Source organism: Struthio camelus, chromosome Z (assembly GCF_040807025.1).
Source record: "Struthio camelus isolate bStrCam1 chromosome Z, bStrCam1.hap1, whole genome shotgun sequence".
NCBI classification, from domain to species: Eukaryota; Metazoa; Chordata; class Aves; order Struthioniformes; family Struthionidae; genus Struthio; species Struthio camelus.
Genome location: NC_090982.1, coordinates 78304926 through 78317157, shown reverse-complemented (window position 1 = coordinate 78317157; position 12232 = coordinate 78304926). Strand labels below are relative to the sequence as shown.

Genomic DNA, 12232 nt, shown 5'->3' with positions numbered 1-12232 from the left:
GCTTGCTTTTTCCTTGGGGTGGCTGGAGGAGCTTGCAGGTAGGTAGGCGGGTGGGATAGCAATTGGAGAGCTGGAAACTGGAGCCAAGTCACTTATCCCTCCTCTGTCCTCCTTCAGGTAGCCTTTTAGCATGCTCAGTATTCACTCTGCAGCACGAGCTGACCCTGTGCAGCACTCCAAGCTGTGAAACTAGGCTTTGGGTTTTTCCCTTTGTTTAAAAGAAATTTTGTTTAATCCAAAAAAAGAGCAACTTTTGATGGTATCCTTCTTCCCCTTTGCACACGTTCATTTTTGTTTCAAATACCTTGTTGAAACCTTTCTTCCCTTCCAGAGCAAAATCCCCTGGAAAAGAGCAAAGCCTGCTTTTGTACGTTTGTTTTCACCTGATATGGAAATAATTTGTGACTTAAAAGGAGGGAGGGGAAAAAAAACTCTTCTGTTTGAAGCTGCTGAGCATTACTGTGATTAGAAACAAAAACAAGAATGTAATAAGCAATTCTACCCTTAGCTTAATTAACATGTCATTAAGATCAAGTGCGCTCCTAGTAAGGTAGTGATTCTGGGCGGGCTCAGGTACTGCTCTTACGGCTGAACCAGGAGGCTTGGCGACCCGGGAAATGCACTGCAATTTATTTCTTATTTAAGTGTTTGTTCTGTAGCCCTAGTGAATAACCTAAGTAATTTCTCCAGGGGAGACCCGAGAAACCCTCATAGCAATTTTCAGGTACGAGTGGGAAGAAATGAGCAGTCTGAGAAATGGAGGCTTTGGGAGAGAGAACTGTTCCCTCAGAATTACAGCTCGCGCGAGCAGGTCCGGGGAATGCGGAGCTGGATCCTCGACTGATGAGAGCAGTCAGGAAAATGGAAGATGACTGCAACCTTTTAGTGCTAGAGCTATTTCTTGACATACGATGCAGATCGCTTTCTGATCTCATCTCCCCGCGCGCCGAGCTTGGAACCAGAAGGAGAGGTAAACGGGTCAAGATTCCCAGGAGGGCTGTGAGAAGAGCCAAAAAGCAGGCGTCCGCGGGGGAAAAACAGTCGATTTGGCAGGTCTGGAGTTCATTGAGAAGTTATTGCTTTGGAAGGCACAGGAATATCTGTTGGGAGTCATAGAAGAGTTATTGGTGTTGGAAGTTATGATGTAGAATTATGGTGGAGGATATAGAGACCCTTATAGAAGCTCAGCGAACCTGTGAATCCATCTATCTAAGCACCCTCAATTCCCACTGAAATCCTCTTGGAACAATAATAATCATTTAACAAAGGAAATGGTTTTTGACCCAGACAACTAAATGCATTTCCGCTTAGTGCTTCCCAGCTCTCGCCTGATACTCAGCCGTGTGTTGAGGTTGCCTGTTATTTTCCCAGACATCAAAGGGTTTAAGGAAAATGCAACTTGGGAAAATTGATTGTTTGCCATGAAAATCTCCCCTGAAAAGAGCAGTCTGAAGAACAATTAGCTAAAGGCATGTGAGCAGATTGCAAAGCACAAATACAAAGTCGGTGCATCAGCGAAGATCCCCCGGGAGCGTTGGTGGAATGCCCTGGCAATACGGGAGCAGTTAAGGAGGACGAGGACGTTGCAGAGACGTTAATTGTTTCTTTTTATCAGATTTCATTACAGTGGATACTGGAGGGAGATCTACTCCTGACCAACTGTTATCAAAATGGATTGGATAAAGCCGAGCAGCTTTGTTCTGCCTCTGGCACGCCAGGCCCCCGTATAATATAACAAAAGCCGAAACAGCAAAATCGGAACAAAATGCTTTGATAACTTTGCATCAAATTTCCTCCAAATTGCTGCATTCCTGCAAAACGGTTTGATTTTTGTCAAAAGCGGCACTTTGCGGTGGAAAGCTATTGAATTGGAAGCGTCAGCTGGCTTTACTGGGGGAGGGAGAGGAGTGGGTGGAAAAGGGAAGAAGCAATAGCACAGTGTGAGGGGCTGTTCGCAGCAGAGCCGGTGCACGTGAGGGCTGTCTCCCTGCATCCCGCCCTGGTTGCAGGGACTGATTCAGTGCTGGAGTCCCCCGTCAGCAGGACAGTCGGGGCTCTGAAAAACCACCTTGCCTATAACTACCGGTGCTGGTACCTGCCTATCACTGCCACTGGTGGTGTCTAGCCTGGACACCTGCGTGAACCATCTGTTGCATTATGAAGCCCTTGTTGGGTGTTGAAGACTTATGGCTAAATGGTAATTTTGAGTCATGAAAACTGGCTTTCCCCCTGCAAGGAATGGCGTTGCTTCCTTGGGGAAGGCCAGGGTGGGCGCGCAGGGAGGGAGAAAGAAATCCAGCCTCGCCTGCTGGCTTCTGCAGAAGGCATCGCGCCTGGCGGCCAGCTGGCACTGCCAATGGGCCTGAGCTCCCACGCGCCGCCCGTGCCACGGCGCCCGCCGAAAGGTCATCAGGGTTTTGTTGTTACTTGCTCATTATTTTATTTTTGTGTATTTTGGACGCAAAAGAACAATTGTGCTGAAAGGGATCAATAGCTCAGCCAAGCGCCGAAGTTATTAACTCACAAACAAACAGCGTCGGGGCTGGTAGGAAGGAGGAAGAATGTCAATTTTCTGTGCAAATATTATTGCAGGGAGCCTTCAAGGAGTGTTTTATTTAGCAAATCAAGGCTATCAGAGACAGTTATTCCCTTTCCAGGAGAAGGGGGGGGGGGAGTGGGGAATTGAATTATTTATCTGTTAAAGTGTCTCAGGAGGTAAACTTTTAGGTTGAAGGACAGCCTGAAGAGACCAGCTTGGGTGGGATGTCTCGTACAAAGAGGAATCCTTTCCTTTCTCTGTCCGTTTGGCCGTCTAGCCTTGCTCTCTCCAGTGGGAAAGGCTCTCCAGTGAGTGCCACCTCCCCTTCCCGTAGGAGTTCTTGGGGTGTTTGCGTCCACAGGCAAAGAGAGTGAATCCACCCTGCTTTTCCCATAAGCTCCTGAGAGCTGGCCATCCTCCCCTGGAGGTGGGTACCAAAGAAGAGGGAGTCATCCCGTCAGCGGTGCTTTGCATCCTCGCGGCTGTAGCCAGCACGGGGAAGCGTGAGAGCGCCGTGGTCACTGCACCCCGTGCTGTAGCGGGCGCTCTCCCCGGGCTGCCGCGGGGGGACGGGCGTGCGTCGCGCGCCCCGAGGGAGGCAGCGGCTGTTGGGGCCCCGCGCGTGCCACGGCGGGAGGCGTTTCTCACACTGTCACTTTGTACCCGTGGGAGAGGCCGCCAGTGCCGTAGGAGGAAACCGCAATCAAACGCAGGTGAAATGAAGCGAAGAGGCAGGTTTTTGAATCCTCGTCTTCCTCTTTTTCAATCTTCCATGCTAGTGCTTTGCGTCGCCTTAGATCTTTTCAAACTCGGCGTCTTTTGGCTTTAATTAAGAGTGGCAGAGGGTTGGAGAGCCGGGCTGTCAGCTGGGGCTGTCCCGGTTCTTAGAGGGATCCGGCCATGCATTGAAATCTTCAAAATCCCAGCCCTTTCCCCCTGTTATTTCTAGAGTCGGCAGTGACTCAATATGTAAAAAATATTACCAAGGTCAAAGCTTATGCTTGAAATCTCAGCTGCCACAGAGGAGGTGGTTTTGCAACACATAAAATGCAGTTGGTATCTTGCCACATCCCAAACTTGCAATGTACCGTGCAATGCTTTCCCTTATCCAACATTTAGGAAGTCGATGGAGAATATCTCTCTCTGTTTCTTTCCTCTCAGCTCGGCTTTTTTCCTGCTGCTAAATCCTGCAGCAAAGCCTCTTTTTTACTTTTTTTCCCCCTATGTTGTGGCATGGTTCTCTTCTTATTTGAGTTTTCACAGCCTGTCACTATTCAAGCTGCCGCGAGTGGGAGCTTTTCTCTCAAGGTCAGTAGAGAATTGGGGACCAAAAAGGGTGTGCGAAGGGTTTCTGTCTGGGGGTGTGGGGAAGGCGCGAAGGGGATCAGAGCTGTGCTGCTGTTGCATCCCCTCTCCAGCCACATCTGGAATCCGAAACCCCAGGCAGTTTTGGTCTTAAAGTTTCTCTGTGCGTGTGGGTGAAAAGCCTGGTCCTGCCACAAGTCAACGCTATTGTGTCCTGCTTCAGTAAAGGAAGGGCAGGGACCAAACTTGCACGCCGCTGCCTGTGGGTTTGGTAGCTGCCGTGTCCCCTCACAGAGCCAGCTGTGTTGTACGGACCGATTAAAAACTCCTGCGTGGGAGATCCTGGCTGGGAAACACTAGTGCATCGCCTGGTTTTGCCTCGCGAAAGAGCACCTAAGCCTGAGGGTAACTTCTTCCCCCCTTTTCTGCAGGCTCTGCTCCAAAAATGGCTCTTCTGCCTGCCGGAGCTCGCGTGGTGCTTTGCGCGTGCCCAGAGGCTGCCTCCTCTGCAGAAGGGGTCTCAGTTTCCGAGTTTTGTGTGTTCCTGTTGGTGGGATGCCTTTGGGGCATGGTCATGTCACAGCGGTTGGGAAACCCCTTGTCAACTCCCGCGCTCTGTGTGGCTTGACGTAGCGTTGCCTCTGATGCCGACCTTGCAAAGCCTCACGGTACTGTGCTCTTGCGGGGAGCAAGTGCCTGCAGCCATCGGTGCTGCCCCCATCTGCCTGTTTCTGCAGAAGAGGTTGGGTGCCGCTTTTGGTGGGAAGGGAAGGTAGGGCGAAGTATTGTTCTGACCTATTACTGGTGCCAGGAGAGTGAGGGGGCATGGCAATGATACCTGCCCAAAATCCAGCCTCGTCTCTGCTTCACAGCTCTTCCCAGGTCGGCGCGTCCGAGTGCGCCCTCCTCTCCCTTCTGCATGGGCAGGGTGCGATTAAAATCAGCGCACTGACAGATGGCAGGTCCTCGGGAAATGGAGCCTGACATTTCCTGAGAGCGTACAACCACTTTTCCTTTACAAGGCCATAAAAACACAGTAGAAAAAAATGCCCTTCTCGTGCCTTGCAACCATCTGACATTTAAGAAAACTGCGTGCAAATTAAGGCAAACATCTGCTGGTGATGTGTTAAGTCTACCTGGTCCAGCTCTTGACATCCCTCTACTTTGATGACCCTGCAGAGGTCCAAGGCTGTTGGTGTGGGAACCCTTGTATCATGGTGAGCAAACCGCTGCTGTGACAGGAAGCAGTTGAGTTGCATCAGCGTGCACCAGCTCTGATTTAAGGAATGTTTGCAGTGGGCTGAACTGGTGCTGTTTGGGTGGCCTAATGCAGGGGGACCTGGTGCCCCTAGACCCCAATTTTGCTCCTTTGGCACCTCAAGCACGCATCCCTCGGACTGGGTTTTCAAACCTGATGTCCCAACTGCTAGAAGCAATAGATACTATGTCCTCTGTGTGTCTGAGCCTGCTTGGAAGTGCTGTTGTTCCTCTATATACCCCTTGCAAAACATCTGCGTGACCCGGGCCTGCTCCTGTGAGCCTTGCGGTGTCTACCTGCTCCTGAAAAGCCTTTTATGTCTCATTTCTCACCCAGAAAGGCTCTAATTTTCAAATGCAAGCTAGTAGTAACTTGCTCCCGTGCACATCTTGCCCTGACTCATGCCCCGAAAGAGTTCTGGGGGGTTTTACCGGGTGGAATAAGAAACTGCGTCCAACAGGCAAACAGCAAAAATTTTGCCTTTGGATGAAACGACAAAATCTGGCCGTAAAGCCCAACGTTTTATTCCCCATACAGCAATTTAAAAGAGAAAGAAAGAAAGAAAGATAAAAAAAAAACCTTCATATTTTTGCAGAGCTCTGGTCCCAATCAAATAGCTGGACTGGGCAAGGCATTAAAAAAAAAAAAAAAAAGAGGGAACAGTCTTGGGTTATTCCGTTGGGAAAGTTGATAGAACTTTTCCATCCCCAGTCTCTGGGATTCGGGGATTGCCTGCGAGAGCCCCTCCGTTTCAACCGCGGCCTCGCTCGTTCCCCTGGAACGGCCCCCCGTGCCTCGTTAAAATCTCCCACCTTTCCGTTGCTGAGCTGGAAACCAGCAAAGGAAAATTCGGGCTGGATATCAGGAACGGTTTGCTCAGGTCGACTGTGAAATTGCCCCCCGGGGAGAAGCAGCGGAGGCTCCCTCGCTCGCCCGGCGCGTTTGCTGGGTTTCCCATCCCTCTGTGGGAGGGAGGCCGGGAGCGAGCGCTCCTGGGCTCCCCGCTCGGCTCTGCCCCGCGGCTCCCGGGCCGGCGCCCTCCGCCTCGCTCCGAGCCTGCCGCTTCCCGCCGGCAGAAGGCTCTCCTGCGCGCGCCCTCGGAAAACGCTGCGGTAGGTGGCGGCGAGGGAAAGGCTGTCGCCTCTCCCGGCTGCGCCGCGGAGAAGCCGGCGGCCGCTGCAAGCGGGGAAGGGAACCCAGGAGCCCTGGCCGGCCGCGATAGCTCGCGATAGCTCGCGATAGCTTTTGCTGGCGGTCAGAGCCACCTGGGTGCTGCTGGGGCGTCTTCGGCTGCGGGCGTGCTTAGCCTGGGGGCGGCCTTGCTCCGTGTTGGTCCCTGTTCGGTAGAGGCGCAGGTCAAGCGCGGCTGGTTTTGCTCCCCACTGTTCGCCCCGAGCTCGCCGGCGCGCTTGCCTCGGTGCCCTAGCGTTTTCCGTTGTGTTAAACCCCGCGATAACTCCCTACGTGGCAGAGCGGCTCCCCGGGCGCGTTTGGGTTGAGGCAGCGTGTGCTTCCTAGCTATCCAGAAACTAATTTCAGGGGAAAATAACTCCACGTCTGCCCTGCAAGAGCGGGCGCCTCTGTCCAGTGACTCGCGTCCTTTTCCCCGTCTCGTCGCCGGAGGTGCTGCTTCGCTCCCCGTCCTGGCGCGGGGAGTTTGGCTTCCCGGCACGGGCTGCCAGCCGGCTCGGCCAGGCTCTTCTGCCCGCGGCGCAGACCCTATCTGCTGGGTCTCTGCGTCCGTCGCTACCCTCTCTGCGGTCCCGGGAGCCTAAGGGAGAAAAAGCGGAGCTGCTCCGAAAGGATCCCGTCTGCGGCAAAGCCCACCTTACAAGTCTCTGTCGAAGGCGCAGCCGCCCCTGGAGCCAGGGACGGGGAGCGACTGAAAAATATTGGCAAAGACGAAGCGTTTTGACAGGTTGGACCTTTAATTTCCAACTGGGCTTTTAAAGTAATTGTTTCCATTGGAAATGAAAGGTCTCGTGTCGATTCCTCTGGTCAAAATAAGGAAGGGGGGGGACAGAGAAGCTGCCACTTGGCTGAGGTCAATTTAAATTGAGCGAACCGTGTTTTCCTGTAGGAAATACTTTCCACGAGATTATTGAGAGTGACGCTTCAAAGCGGAGGAGAGCAGAAAAGAGGAGAGCGTAGGCAGTGGCTCGGCGTTCGTTGCCGGCTAATAAACGCACACAGGAGAGGCTTGCAAGAGAGGCGGATTTTTTTTTTTTTTCTTTCTCTTTTTAAAGGTGAAGTGAAAGTCCTGCCGAGCTGGGCTGGAGACACCAATCTGCAAACGAGGCAGCATGTGAGACGGGCGTGAGAGACGGAGTGGTGGAAGAAACGAAGCCCGAAGGGTAATTAAATCCTCACCTGGGCTACCAAGGGATGCCGGGGGGGGGGGGGGGGGGTCTCCTTGGAGACTAGCGGTTTCCAAGAGCAGAGTAGGAAAGCATCTCACAAGGGTGTTTGATCTCATCTTGGCGTGGGGCATGGTATCTTTTCCCCTTTTATGTGCTCTAAGCCAAAAAGCCTGGTGCATAGAAAGGGGCAATGAAAGACCCCGTAGTTTAGCAGCAGATAAATATGTAGTTGGTGTTCCAGGAACCGTGAAACAAGAAGAAAACAGAGTTTGTGGCTGAGAGAGGGAGCTGAGTTTTCATGGTCCTGGCTTGTCGGGGTAGCGTGTAAGCATCCCATGGCTGCGCACGAGCTTTCTCCTTGCGGCGACCTTGTGGGGCCATGAATAGGACAAAGAGAGAGAAAGGGACTTTGTGACGGTGGCGGAGGGTCAGCAGAGGGGAGGAACTGCAGCCCTTTCACCATGACCCGGCAGGATACGGCCTCCGGGGAGGCAAAACACGGGCTGGTGGTTCGTGCTTCATGTCTTTGGTGTAGGATGATGGCGAGCTAGGAGGGAGCCCGGTTGGGCACCGCGATGGCCCTGGGCATTTTGGGGGCTGCTGTTTCAGGGTGTTGGTATGTACTATCCCTTGGTGACTTTTCTGGGTTACACGTGCTCTGTAGTCGGTGCTGAGCAAATGCAGAGCAGGAAACGTAATCCTTTCCTTAAATAATTTCATAACCTGAGGCCAAAGGCTGCAGATGAATATAGACTGTGGGGGACAGGGAATAACTGAAGGTCCTGGTCAGCGTGACAGGCGGTGGTTTCAACGCAGCAGCAGCTAGGCTGTTTTAAAGCAGAGCCCTCTCTAGATAGCTTTTAAAAACGTACGTGATATCTCACAAAAACATGGTCAGGGGTGTGGAGTCCAGCTGTGCACTTCAGAGATTTCCGATCTTTTGTTTCCCGTGCATGAACCCAGAGCAATAATCTGTGATTTGGGGTCTGACTCTGCTCTTTGCTCCAGCCCTTGTAGCTGCGCAGGGAAGTTGGGAGCCACGTGCGACCCGGGAGGGCTCAGCGGAGAGCGAGCCAGGAGCAGCGAGGGGGAAGGGGAACAGGTTGGGCCTGACTCGTGTTCCTCGGCCTGTACAATGCTGTCCTGCAGCATGAGACGCTGCTGGGAGGTGGGAGACGCCCTTGGCCGCTCTTCCAGATGCCGGCCATCGTTGCAGCAAGCTGGAGCCCAGAAAATGCAGTAGAAATGCAGTATCTGGTCCTTCTTCCTCCTCTTGGGCTGCACCCAAGTACTAGGTCTGGTAGGAGGCATTACTTAAAGACTGACCCTCAGTGCAAAGATCTAGCCAAATGCCATGATTTTATATAGTCCTTTGCTTCATGAGCCTCCCATGAGGTGGTTTGTGCCACCGTGGGTAAGGCTTGGCTCTGAATGGGGCTTGAGGTGGTGTCCAGCCTTTGGGTCCCTCCTGCCCTGAGTGTTTTGGCGCATCTCTTGCAGCTGTCCAGTGCCTCCACAGCTGGCAGCCAGCCCCAGGCTGGCAGGTGGGAGCACATCACCTCTTCTTGGGGCTTTTTCTCCCCTAGCGTTGTTCCTAGTACCACAGAGGTGGGCCTGAGGTGTCTCTGCCCTCCCTGGTGTGGGAACCGCTGGAGGACTTCCCCCAGCATTGGTTGCAAAACCCACTGCAGAAGATGGGTGAGTATCTGCAGCCAGCCCCTGGGAGTGAGCTGTGCTGGGCAATGACACCACCCCATCAGGCCGTTCAAAGCCATCTTGAGCCACGATGTACGAGCTGTGCGTGCAGCTGGACGCGCAGACTTGAAGGGTTTCTTTGGAAGAGGAAGCCAAAGCCGTGCTGTGCAATCAGGACTGTTCCTGCAGCGTCTTGTGCCTGGGACCAAGCCCCGGTGCCATCTCCAGACCCAGCCCTGCAGCCTTTCTCTTGTCCTTTTGAATTTCATTAGTGTCTTCAACCAAGCCAGGCTTTCCTTTGGGAACGGCTTAGGACAGCAGCAAAAAGGGCCGGAGAAGAGCCCGGGGCGCAGCGCGAAGGTGCCCAAGGTTGCGCGGGAGCTTCGGCGCAGGGCTCCGAGCGGCACCAGCCCTGCCGCCCCCGGCCGGCATCCCGGCCCTCGGAGCGCGCCGTCTCTCCTCCGCCTGGAGCCTGCCTCTCTCCCACTTTCCTGCTGGCCGGGCTGGCGGCGCTCCAGTCTCCCAGCGCTGTAGCTGAGGTCATCGTCTGGCCCCTCTGCTTTAATCAGCGCTGCGCTCGCGGAAACTGAAAGCAGAATGTGGCCCTTGCATTCTTCCAAGCTCAAGAGATGTGAAGAGACTGGATGAGGCTCAGGTAGATGATTTGCCGCGTGTGTTTTAATAACGGCCGTAATCATCTGGGCTGGAGAAGCTTCGGCAAGCCGAACTTTTGACCCGTCGACCAGAGGCACGCGGCGCGGGAAGCCGTCGCGCCTTTGCAGCAAGCGAAACGTTCTGCAGGCGCCCTTCGTGTTTTTGAGCTGCTTTCCAGCAGACGTTTGGCGCCCACCGCCGACACCCTGCTGGGAAGGGGAGCAGGGGTCCCGGCCTTGGGAGGCGCTCGCAGAGGGCTCGGAGGCGCAGCGGGGCGTCGGGATGCTCTCTGCGGGTCCCCGGCAGGGTCACGCGCTCTTTGCAACCTTTGCATCGACGCGAGGGGCAGGATCGCTCGTCCCGAAGTGGAGCCGTTTTCCCTTTGAGTCGTACGGGCGGAGGCTCGAGGTTTATTCCCTCCGTGGGGAGCCGAGTTTGGCAAAGGAAGTGACATTTGTTTTCTGCCGCGGCGTCGCTTTGCCCTTCCAGAGCCTGCTGAATTCCCGCTAATCCTCCCCTCCTTCGTTGCACGCGTTTTCGTTCGCTCTGCGCCTGGGCCGTGGCGCTTTGCGGAGCGTCGCAGTCGGCAGCGGGTAATCGAAACGCACATCTGCTTGCCATCTGGGAGGAAGGAGAGAGGCTGGTTTGTCTTTGTTACGAGCCCGGCGGTCGCGGCTCTCTGCTTACCTGGTGGTGCCCAGGTGCTTTGGTTGCTCCGTGAGGGTCAGGTGGAAAGTGGAGGGGGGCTAGGCTGGGGACGGAGCGCCCCGCTCCGCTCCCTGAGACTTTCCCGCGGGTTTTGCAGGGCCGTTCGGCCAGCGCAGGCACCGATAGCGCCCCGGCGCGTTCGTCCCCGTCTCCTCCTCCTTTTTGCTCTACAACCGGTGGTTTATCGTGTCATCAGCTCTGGGGCGGCCCCCGGAGCTGGAGGGGAAGGGAGGCTGCGGGGACGGCGCGGTCTCGCACGGGGCTCCTCTGGTTTGGGATGGAAGTGGGGAGCGGCGCGGCGATGGGGAACAGCCCCTCGGCACCTTCGGGTGCTGCGAGCTCCCGCTGGGGTGCCGGGAAAGGGCAGCGCACCGTCGCCCTGCTTGCCGCGAACCCCAGCGCGAGGGGTGGGCGAAAGCAGCGGCGGAGGCTCGGCCCGTCCACGGAGGAAAGGTCCGAGGAGAGCTGCTGAGGGTGACGATGGGCTCGGCTTTGCCATCGCCAGGGATGCGCCGGGCGGCAGGGGCTGCGCGTGGCACGAGAGGAGCCGAAGCACCGGGAAGGGAGAGGAGCGGAGTTTGGCTCGTGCAGGGCACGCTGCCCCGGCTGCTGCTCCAACCCGTCTTGTCGCTGCGATTTCCTCCTCGGGTTAAGCGTCACCGGCACAAGCCTGTAGGAAACCAGGCTTTCCTTGTTCCTCTGCTTCGGGGGCCAAATTAGTTTAAGGAAACTTCCCTGCCCTGTCCCTATTCCCACTGCTCGGTCTCCTCCCAACGCCCCCAGCCCAGCCGTCCCTGGCGGCACCCCGCGGTCCTCTGCGCCCTGCCCCGCGCCGCTGCCCCGGCTCGCGTTAGCGGGGATGGCGAGAGGCGGGTTCGGTCCCTTCCGCCTCCGCAGGCTCCCTGCCCGCCCTCGAGCCCCGTGTCGAATCCCTGCCCTGCAGCTCCCCATCTGTAAAATGGGATAACAGCGCTGCTTCACTGAGGCCAAATAACTACCTTTGAGAGCGGGCAAGCGAGCGCAGCGTGTGCCGTCCCCGCCGGCACTGCCGCGGTGTGATTATCTCTGTTCCTGGGCTGCGAGAGGCGGAGGAAGCTGCTTGTTTTGTTTTTGGATCGGAGGGCGCATGGAACTGCCCGCTCTGCACCGGCAGCACCGAGATGCTGGGGGCATCTGCGTGCTAGAAAGGCTGAAGGGGGGTAAAGCCAGCCATACCGCTGATTTTCCCAGCAAGCAAACGGACCCTGAGAGAACACCCAAGGTGGCACATGGGATGGGATGCACTCCCAAAAAAGCCCAACACGAGGCCAGCTCATCCCTGAGGTGCAAGCTAGGGCTGAGCGTTGGGTGCGGGCTTGCATTAGAGGAAGCTGGGGCTGGGATTCAGAGGGCAGTTCTCCTTCCCTCCCTCTCTGCTCCACACTGGGATGCATCCATGCGTTTTTCCGAGGATTCGGAGCTGGAGGAGGTCAGCAGTGCCGTGATAGTCCCTTTGCTGCGGACAGAGGTCCAGGCTGCAGAAGGCTGATGGGATCCAAGATGAATTGTAGAGCTGGGGGGGAGGTTGGGCAAGCCAAGAGAGCGCTATTTTGGAGAGTGCGTTACCTCAACCTGTCTGCACCTCCAGGGGCTGCCCCTGTGGGGAGGATGGCTGCACAGGGCCATGGGTCACCTCAAACAACAGCTCGTTGGGTTGTCCCATGCTGGTCACCC

The 12232-nt window shown here is 55.6% G+C and overlaps 1 protein-coding gene across 16 annotated transcripts in view; it reads left to right on the top strand.

Moving 5' to 3' along the window:
- Window positions 1-12232, top strand: part of LOC104152004 (ciliary neurotrophic factor receptor subunit alpha) — a 238422-nt gene that overhangs the window by 96615 nt on the left and 129575 nt on the right. For 6 of the 16 annotated variants that reach the window (XM_068928274.1, XM_068928276.1, XM_068928275.1 and 3 more), the window contains one exon: window positions 7349-7456. The exons of the other annotated variants lie outside the window; for them this stretch is intronic. The gene's annotated coding sequence lies outside the window, so the exon portion shown is untranslated. The remainder of the gene's footprint in view (window positions 1-7348; window positions 7457-12232) is intronic. 16 annotated transcript variants of the gene reach the window in all.